Source organism: Rhinatrema bivittatum, chromosome 11 (genome assembly GCF_901001135.1).
Source record: "Rhinatrema bivittatum chromosome 11, aRhiBiv1.1, whole genome shotgun sequence".
Lineage (NCBI taxonomy): Eukaryota > Metazoa > Chordata > Amphibia > Gymnophiona > Rhinatrematidae > Rhinatrema > Rhinatrema bivittatum.
This window is the reverse complement of record NC_042625.1, coordinates 66,529,469-66,540,711: the sequence shown is the minus strand read 5'-3', so window position 1 is coordinate 66,540,711 and position 11,243 is coordinate 66,529,469.

Below are 11,243 nucleotides of genomic sequence, written 5' to 3'. Positions count from 1 at the left end.
CCCACACTGCGTTGTGCAGCTTGATGTAGAAAACACCTACAGATGAGCAGGATCCAAAGTCCTCCCAGAATCTAGCCATGGTTGGGGAGCCACATGGGGCAATCATCCCTGACTTAGATGATTTCATTTTCTCAGACAATGAGCCGGCATCTGACTATGGATCCACGGGTTCCTCTTGCTCCTCGGACTGCATTTACTCTGTTTTGTCGTCAGTCTCCAGGCAAAAGGGTTTGGCAGGACATTTGCAGGAGCCCCTCTGAAAGTGACACGAGGTCTGCCTCAACAGAACAGGTAAAGATCCGGCCCGAGGCTTTGACTCTGAAATCATACTGGCAGCACTATCGCCAAGAAATCCCTCAGCAGGGGACTCATCACCTTGTCCTGGGTGAGAGACCTTGGCTTCTCAGGCGATGTCACAAATCTCTAAGATCCTGACCCAATTCCTGTCCCCCCATGGAGGATCAGGGGAGCAGCAAGTTCTACCCTATGCCATGTGAGTACTCCCCCCAGGGCAGACCACCTTCGCCTCCGCAAGAAGACATCAGTCCCAACCCCCGATCTAGCAGCCCAGCTCTGGGACACTCCCTCTCACCCCCTACATCACCGGGTTCCTCAACAGGGTACCCATGTGACCCACCAGAGGAGCAACCTGAGCCAGCCTCCCCTCCGGATGACCTCTCCTATTCAAAATTCATGGAGAAGATGGGCTCCAGAATCAACATTGAAACATGAAAGGTGCCAGACCCTCACGCTGAAGTTTTAGGGATACTAAAGATCTTTGAAGTGCCAGCTGAGCCAACCGCCTTGCCTTCACACGAGATGTAGATGCGGTCATGACGAAGGCTTGGGAGTCTCCCTTCTCAGGGCAAGCGACCTCTCAGAAGACGGACCTCAAGTTCCGGATGCATAAATCTCTATTTTATAGCGTAGTCCAGCTACTGCACGCATCTGTAGTGATCAAATCGGCCATGAGTAAGGCTAAAAAAATCACACCTACATTCGAACACCCCTCCAGGGCATGACTGTAAATGCCTGGATGACTTCAGCATACGAGCGTTCCAGGCGGGGATGCTGAACACCAAAATACAGCAACACCAATTTTATATCACCTAATATCTTTATGAATGTCTTCAGTTGCACAAGCCCTTCTTTGCTGCCGTTTCTCTAGAGGAAGCCCCACCGCAATAATTCCACAACCTAGAAGAGGGTCTAAGGCATTTGCTGTGCACAATTTTATGAGGCCTTTGAGACATCCAGTTATACCACTGCAGGAGCCATAGCCGCTTGACAAATGGTGTGGCTTCGGGCCAGCACCATTTGAGAGGACGTCTATGAGAAGTTGACTGACCTTCCCTGTCTCCTGGGCAAACTCTTTGGGGACAAGCTCCTTGAGACTGTGGCCCAATTAAAGGAACAGAACATTGCGGTGTTGTCGCTGGTGTCCCCCACAGAGCAATCTGCGACTAAGAAGTATTACCCAGCGTACAGGAAGGCCTACTTTAAAGATAACTGTACAGGCCATATTCCACATACTGCCTGCCGCCTTACCCTCTGAACGGTCTCAGCTGCCACAGCCGCAGCAGAATTGCGGCACACAGAAAAGCCAAAGGCAACAGCGCCTACTCCAGGGTTTTTAGGGGCACCTGGGTCATTTTTACCACTACAAGTAGGAGGGAGGATTTCCCATTTCTATCACTCTTGGGAAGCGATCACCTCCAACCATTGGGTATTCAATATAGTCAGGGAGGGCTATTCCCTGCATTTCAAGAACATGCCGATTCTTCCCCACTGAGTGAGTCCGCATCGGTCCACCTCAGGGAACTAATGCTGGCTTCAGCAGATTCGATCCAGTGGGTCCCCATCTCACAGCTGGACCAGGGATTCTACTCCCAATACTTCCTCATCCCCAAGAAATCGGGAGGACTCTGCCCAATCTTGGACTTAGGAGTTCTCAACAAATACCCGAAAAAGGAGAAGTTCAAGATGACATCTCTCGTCCATTTTTCCTGTCCTACAGCCCAACGATTGCATGTGATCGCTGGATATCAAGGATATGTACTCTCACATTCCTCCTGGCAATACCTGTGCTTTCAGGTCAACAAACACCACTTTCAGTGCAAAGTACTCCCCTTTGGTCTCTTGTCTACCCTAAGAGTCTTTATCAAATGCTTAGCGGTATCAATGGCCCACCTCAGGAAACAAGGAATCCAGTGGTTCCCATACCTCGAAGACTGGTTGATAGTGGCACCGCGGCCTGCCACCCTTCAGATCAGACTACAGACTACAATCCAGTGCCTGGAGGGGCTTGGCTTGATTATCAGTTATGAGAAGTCCAGACTCCAACAAACACAGAACCTGCAGTTTATTGGGGCCCACATAAGTACAGCTCAGGACAGAGTGTTCCCTCTGGCAGACAGGGTCCACACACTGCACACCCTGGCCGTATAGCTGAGAGACTCTACCCACACCTTGGCCGCCAGCTCTTGACCCTCCTGGGCCACATGGCAGCAGCCATCTATGTGGTGCCACATACTTGTTTGCACATACGGCACCTGCAATGGGGGCTCAAGTCTCAATGGACACAGGTCTCACATCCGCTGTCCCAACGAGAATGTCTAACCCGAAGCATGACATTGGACCTGGACTGGTGGTTACTGTTGCGCTGGAGGTGGACTCTTGGGCCGAGGTGGGGTTGACGCAACCTGTAGGCAGGGACCTACGGGTCCCCACCGTCGGCAAGCAGAGAGGGCTGATGAACCAGAGGCCAGCTGGAGCTTCACCAATACCAGCCCTCGTTCCCCACGGGTTGAGCCTTTGGGTGCTGGGGCCAGCTGGACTTAAGTGGGCTTCTGTATGTAGTTGATGAGGAGATAGAGTTCAGCCCAGAGACAGCAGGAGAGAGGTGGTATAGTCTTACACTGGACAAGGCAGTGTCCTGAAGTCTTGGGCACCTAAGGAACAAAGGCAGACAGGGGGCGCCCAACCAAGAGCAGGCCGAAGCCTGAATTGACCAAGTCCAGGAGGTAAGCAGAAGAGGCGTCGAGGAACAGGCTTGAATCAGGGCTGGCAGCAATCTGGAAGCATGGCAAGCAAGGCTGAGGTTGATCACGGAGATAATCTAGAAGCATAGTCAGGCAATGCAGAGGTCTGGGTCTAGAGAGAGGGTACGGAGTAGTCAGGCGATGCAGGTGAAGCAGAATCAAAGTCCGTGTAGGCAATCCGTAGAAAGGTGCAAGGCAGGAACTTAGGAACAAGGAGACAGGAACCAGGATCAAACGAGGAACAGAAACACAGGAACGAGATGAATCTCTTAAGGAGGCAACAAATACTCGACCAGCGAGGAGAGCTGTTGCAAAGGCAAAGCTAGGGAGCAGAGCCCGGGCTTCAGAACCAGTGCTCTGCTGACGTCATCATCCGGGGCCACGGCTAAGTTCCCGCCATGGTCCCTATTTAAGCCTTGAGGATGCGTGCTTGAGCCTGAGGGGCGTGGCGCCGAGTAGCAGCGTCTCTCCGCAGGCCACGCGGAGAGGCCTGACGTGAAGCAATGGACGCGGTGGCTGAACTGGGAACGCCAGGGACAGCAGCCACGCCGCAGGCACCAGGGGAGGCCCGAGGACGGAGCTGGAGGCCCACTGCTGCCAGAGAGGAGGAACTAGGAGGTGGAGTTACTATAGAGAGGTGAGGGGGCCGTGCTGCGGGTCTGCCGCAGACGGCACGCGTAACAGTTACACCCCACAGCTCTCTCTGTCAGGGCCCCACTTCTCCCCTGACTCATCAGTTGATCCTCACCACGGATGCATCAAGCAAGGGATGGGGAGCCCATTTGGATCACATACGAACACAAGGATTCTGGTCCCGCTGGGAAAGCCTCCAACAGATAAACCTCCTAGAACTCCGAGCAATCAGAAATGTTGTATGTACGTTCGAAGAGTTCCTACGAGGAAGAACTGTCATGGTCCACACAGTCAGGTTGCAATGTTCTAAATAAACAAGGAAAGAGGGTCCAGTTCCTGGATGTTGTGCAGGGAAGTGGTGTGCATCCTAGAATGGGCGGAGGATCACTCCATCATCCTTCAGGCAACCTACCTACCCAAGTTGGAGAACTCCAGAGCGGACAATTTAAGCAGGATTTCCACCCACACAAGTGGAAAATCTTGTTGGACTGTCTGTGAGAAGTCCGTAGAAATTCTGAAAGGGGAATGTTAGCTGGGACCATGGCCTGAACAAACTGTCATGGGCTTGGAAGAATGGACCTTGGTACTGCTGACTGACAGGGCTAAGGCACGGTATGGATTCGTGAGGCAAAGACATGGTCAGGCAGACAAGGTTGAGGCAGGTGGAATCTGTTCAGAAGCAGAAGACAAGCAAGGATCAGGGTAGGCATTAGACAGAAGCACAATTGGGAACCAGGCCAGGGCTCAAACGCTAGTCGGAATCAGGAACAGTCAGACATAGAGCAACAAAGAAACAGAACCTGCTGCTCATGCACCTGCCCAGAGGAGACAGCTTCCTTGTTAGAGCAGTGTTGATGTCATCAGTCTGTGTCACAGGAAATCCTGGGTGCTGGCCCTATAGTAACATAGTAATGATGGCAGAAAAGCACCAGATGGTCCAGCCAGTTTGCTCTGTAAGCTTTTTATAGTAGTATCTGCTACTCCGTGCACTTACCCCCAAGCCTTATGATAAGGATAGTAATATTTACAATCAATCAAAACCAAGCAACTGTCAAACCCATAACAAATTACTGCTAGCAACATTTTTACTGGGTGAAGAACTTTCTTGATAATTCAGATAATGCTGCTTGATGTTCTTTGCTTTTGGACTTGGCCATAGAAGCCATCCTGTGCTTTATCTCTTACATCTGTGTCAGTAGCCCAGTCTGTAAAAGTCGGAGCCCATATTGGTTGTCGCCTGTATCCAATTCCCCACCTCCCTCCCTGCCAAAGTGGGGAATGATGTTGCAGTTGCGTCAAAAGCATTAAGGTTAAGGGTAGTAATTCCCATGCCTTCTGTTAAGAGTAATAACTCCTGCACCATGCAGCTAACTTCCATGCACTCTTTTCTAAATGTCTGTCTTCTAGCTTTTGGGGATCCACAGTGTTTATCCCATGAACCTTTGAATTTGATGACTGTTTTCTTCTTCACCATCTCCTCTGGAAGGGTATTTCATGTGTCCACCACCCTCTCCATGAAGAAATATTTCCTGACATTGGATCTAAATTGTTCCTCCTGGAGTTTCATTTCATGACCCCTAGTTCTATTGTTTGCTTTTCGATGGAAAAGATACAGTGTTTGTGCATCATTAAAACCTTTCAGGTACTTGAAGGTTATATCGTATATTCCCTGCACCTCCTCTCTTCCACGGTATACATATTTAGATCTTTCAGCCCCTCCTCATAAGCCTTTCGATACTGACCCCACACCATTTTGGTTGCGCTTCTCTGGACTGCCTCCATCCTGTCTCTATCTTTTTTGAGATACAGGCTCCAGAACTGAACAAGGTAGTCCAGGTGAGGCCTCCCCAAAAAGGACCTGTACAACGGCATTATTACCTCTTTTTTCCTGCTGATTATTCCTCTCTCTATGCAACCCAGCATTTTTCTGGCTTTTGCTATTGCCTTGTTACATTATTTTGCCATCTTCAGATAGCCAGATACTATTACCTCAAAGTCACATCAGTGACTCACTCCCCATCATATACAGCTCTTTCGGATTATCACACTGCAAATGCATAACGCTTTACTTGTTGGCATTGAATCCCAGCTGCCAAATCTTCAGTCCCTTTTCATTCTCTCTTCTCTTTCAGATGTGTCCACTCTGTTGCAGATCTTAGTAACATCTGCAAATAGACAATCTTTACCTTCTATCCCTTCCACAATGTCACTTAAAGATATTGAACAGAACCAGACCCAAAACTGATTCCTGTGGCACTCAGTTTAACATGGTTCTCTCTTCAGAGTAAATTCTATCAGCGAACCAGTTTGAAATCCACGCCACCACCTTGGCATCCACTCCCAAGCTTCTAATTTTATTCACAAGCCTCCTATGTGGGACCATATCAAAAACTTTGCTGAAATTCAAGTATATTACATCAAACACTCTTCCTCAATCCAATTCTTTAGTTGCTCAATCAAAAAAATCAATAAGATCGGTTTAACAGGATCATCCCCTGGTGAATCTATACTGCCTCAGGTCAGCAAGCCTCCTGATTGTAAATAGTTCACTATCCCTTCCTTCAGCAGTTTCCATTAATTTTACCACCACTGAAGTGAGGCTAACCGGCCTGTAGTTTCCAGCTTCCTTTTTGCTACCACTCTTGTGAAGAGGGACCACAACCACACTTCTCCAATCGTAGTGGAATGCAGGATTTGGTGAGAGAGGTAACAGTGGAAGGGCCACTTGGCAACAGTGATCATAACATGATCAAATTTAAACTGATAACTGGAAGGAGGACAATAAGTAAATCTGCAGCTCTAACACTAAACTTTCAAAAGGGAAACTTTGATAAAATGAGGAAAATAGAAAAAAACTGAAAGGTGCAGCTGCAAAGGTTAAAAGTGTTCAACAGGCATGGACATTGTTTTAAAAATACAATCCTAGAGGCGCAGTCCATATGTATTCCACACATTAAGAAAGGTGGAAGGAAGGCAAAATGATTACCGTCATGGTTAAAAGGTGAGGTGAAAGAGGCTAGTTTAGCCAAAAAAAGATCCTTCAAAAATTGGAAGAAGGATCCATCTGGAGAAAATAGGATAAAGCATAAGCATTGTCAAGTTAAGTGTAAAACATTGATAAGGCAGTCTAAGAGAGAATTTGAAATGAAGTTGGCCATAGAGGCAAAAACTCATAATAAAAACTTTTAAAAATATATTTGAAGCAAGAAACCTGTGAGGGAGTCGGTTGGACCATTAGGGGCTCTTAGGGAAGATAAGGCCATTGCAGAAAGACTAAATTAATTCTTTGCTTCTGTGTTTACTAACGAGGATGTTGGGGAGATACCAGTTCCTGAGATGGTTTTCAGGGGTGATGAGTCAGACGAACTGAACGAAATCACTGTGAATCTGGAAGATTTAGTAGGCCAGATTGACAAACTAAAGAGTAGCAAATCACCTGGACCGGATGGTATGCATCCTAGGGTACTGAAGGAACTAAAAAATGAAATTTCTGATCTATTAGTTAAAGGGCCCTTTGCCCTTATCATGTGACAGGGCAAAGGGCCAGCGCCATTTTGGTTCCTGGCTCCCAACGTCACGCGTGCAGGAGGTCGCTCCCGGACCCCTGCTGGACTTTTGGCAAGTCTTGTGGGGGGGTCAGGAGGCCAAGCTGGCCAAAAGTCCCTGGGGGTCCAGCGGGGGTCCGGGGGCGATCTGCACGCGTGACGTTGGGAGCCAGGAACCAAAATGGCGCCGGCGCTACCTTTGCCCTGTCACATGATAAGGGCAAAGGGCCACCGGTGCCATTTCTCAACGCAGCCGTGGCCAGAGAGAGAGGGAGATCGCACCGGGAGCCCCCCACTGGACCCCAGGTAATTTAAAACATTTTGGGGGGTTCGGGAGGGTGGGGGATTTGTTTTAAAGGTTCGGGGTGGGTTTTAGGGTTTTTTTGGTGTGCCGGTTTTCCCGCGTCCTATTTAACGATACAATCCAAATGCCCCTGACGATAAATCGGGGGCATTTCTATTGTATTGTGCACTCAAACGATTTTGGACGATTTTAAAATTATCTGATGATAATTTTAATCATTCAAAAACGATTCACATCCCTAGTACTTGGACCAGTGCTTTTCAATATATATATATATATATATATATAAATGATCTGGAAAGGAATACGACGAGTGAGGTTATCAAATTTGTGAATGATACAAAATTATTCAGAGTAGTTAAATCACAAACGGATTGTGATACATTACAGGAGGACCTTGCAAGACTGGAAGATTGGGCATCCAAATGGCAGATGAAATTTAATGTGGACAAGTGCAAGGTGTTGCATATAGGGAAAAATAACCCTTGCTGTAGTTACACGATGTTAGGTTCCATATTAGGAACTACCACCCAGGAAAAAGATCTAGGCATCATAGTGGATAATACTTTAAAATCGTCAGCTCAGTGTGCTACAGCAGTCAAAAAAGCAAACAGAATGTTAGGAATTATTAGGAAGGGAATGGTTAATAAAATGGAAAATGTCATAATGCCTCTTATGTTCTTAAGGAGCAGATCTGGGAGAAGATTCACCACAGTGTGAATTCAATTTACCAAAACAATTGTAGTGTGAATGAGCTGAGCCACAAGTGGTGGAATCTGGGATGGTTGGTGAAGAAGAAGTAGGCCAGGATGTTACAAGAGGGGCTTGATATCCAGGTTAGCTTCACTACAGCTGAAAGGTTGGTGCTAAGCACTATATAGGAAATTGCAGTGGGAGGGGTTGGCTAATTAGACACTTGCCAAGCTGAATGCCAGCAAGGTGAGCATTTTACATATGAAAACATCAAAAAGTATGTATATGGAATGATTTATGTATTGTACCTGATCATTGTTCTGTGAAGTTCGTGTGCACTTTAACATAGGAGTTCTCAACCCTGTCCTTAAGAACATAAGAAATTGCCATGCTGGGTCAGACCAAGGGTCCATCAAGCCTAGCATCCTGTTTCCAACAGAGGCCAAAGAAAATCCCATGTTACTGATGCAATTAATAGCAGTGGCTATTCCCTAAGTAAACTTGATTAATAGCCGTTAATGGACTTCTCCTCCAAGAACTTATCCAAACCTTTTTTGAACCCAGCTACACTAACTTCACTAACTACATCCTCTGGCAGCAAATTCCAGAGCTTGGGCCACATCTAGCCAGTCAGGTTTTCAAGACATCCACAATGAATATGCATGAGAGAGATTTGCATATAATGGACACAGTGCATACAAATCTATCTCATTCAAAGTAGAGTCTTCTGAGGTAAAAATATAATTAAAGTATCATGTATATTATATTTACAAGCACTGCAGTGTATATTATATTTACATGCACTTGCAAAAAAAAAAAAAAAGACACTTGGCGCTCATATGGTATTAGGCCTACTGTTTTGCATGTTGGGTGTGGACTTGGCCCTCAGAAAGCCTTGAGTAAACTGCATTACAATTACAATATAGCAAACCTCCCATACCAAAACAGTTAGCATTCAAACAGTAACAATGCACTATTACACCAGGCCCTAAAATACCAATACATCTCCTATTAGGAAAACAGAAGAAAGGAATCTATAGCAAACTACACAGAACCTACATGCTAGCAGAATACCTCATATTGGTCACATGTGAAGAACACAGAAAGACCCTCACCAAACACAGAATAAAGAGACCATAAAGTATAAATAGAAATGTACAGACCAAAACTGAACCGGAAACCTCAACAAGCACTGTATGCAGTGCAACAGTGGAAAAACAGAATAGCCACCATTTCTCATAGAACAGCAAACAATAAAATCAAGAAATATAAATCAATCATAATAGTAAAATCAAATTAATAAAAAGAATATATATTTCAATACAACTGAATAAAATATCCAATAATTAAAAACAAATTTTTTAAAAATTTTCCAAACCAGAATAAAATATTTCAAAACAACAGACACATCAAACACCCAATAATTAAAACCAATAAGGCTAAAAAATCCCCTGCTCTCCCCTAGGAGCTTTTGATTCCAAACACCTTGAGATTGTTGGGAGTATGCATAGACTCTTTGGGGCAGATTTTAAAACCTGCATGCGGGCGCAGATTTGTTCGCTCAACCCGGCACGAACAAATCTACGCCCGATTTTATAACATGCACGCTCATGTTATAAAATCCAGGATCGGTACGCGCAAGGAGGTGCACAATTGTGCAACTTGCGCGCGCCAAGCCACACAGCCTGCCTCCGTTCCCTCCGAGGCCGCTCCAAAATCGGAGCGGCCTCGGAGGGAACTTTCCTTCCGCCCCCCCTGCACCTTCCCTTCCCCTACCTAACCCGCTCCTCAGCCCTACCTAGAAACCCCCCTTACATTTGTTGAAGAAGTTACGCCTGCCCACGATCCCGGGCACAGCGGCAAATGGCCGCTGTGCTTGGAGGTTCAGGCCACGCCACGCCCCCGCCTCGGACCGCCCATGCCCTGCCCCTTTTTGCAAGCCCAGGGGCTTGTGTGTGCCGCCGAGCCTATGCAAGATAGGCTCGGCGCGTGCAGGGGCAGCTTTTCGGAGGTTACGCGCGTAACCCTTTGAAAATCTGCCCCTTTTTGCTTTCATATACAAGCATTCTCTAAGCCACATACTCCCTGATACACACAGTCACACATACACTCATATGCTGACACACACACGATCACACATGTACTCTCAGATGCTGACACACACATAATCAGTCACACATATATTCTCACACACTGATACACAATCCCACATACATACTGACACATATTCAGTCATACATACATTCTCACATGCTCACTGACACGATCAGTCACACATATACTCCCACACGCATAGTCATACACTCACATGATCACACATTCTCAGATGCTGACACATATGATCAGTCACACATACACACTTACATAGACTCGTGACTGCTGACACAAATGCCCAGTTATTCATGCACTCTCTCTTCTCCCTCCTCAAGAGTTTAAAAGCTGCAGCAGCTGCTGTAAATAACACCGGGCAACAAATTTTCACAAAAGTCATGTTACGGAAATGAAATTAGTCAATTCTTATACATTTCCATGTGCTAAACATGAATGTAACTGTGATAATGCAAAATTGGCTCTAGTTTTTTTGTAATATGCAATAATATAATTACTTCTTGAATTGTATGCCAATAGTAGGAGACCTACGGTTAATACCGTTTGAAAAATAAAGTCATAGACTACGTCTTAGATTTCTTTGCTTGTCTCTTGTACTCACCTCTCCCCTCCGCACTCCGCAGAGATGCTCCCGAAGGGAGCATCTCTGCGGAGTGTCCAGCAGTAGTCAACCAGCTTGAATATTTCAAATGCTCACCCTTTCTGACTGGGCTTCATATAGTACACTGCTGACGTCAGCTTACTCAGCAGCAGCATGGCAGTAGAACTGCATTGCATCAGAAAATGATGTAATAAACTCTGGATGATGTGTGCATGATGGTATTATGCAATATTACATCATTCTAGGCTCATTTAGGATGTTGTTACAGTCCTACTGGATAAATTTACATGACTAAACATAGAAAGTGAACTATATTA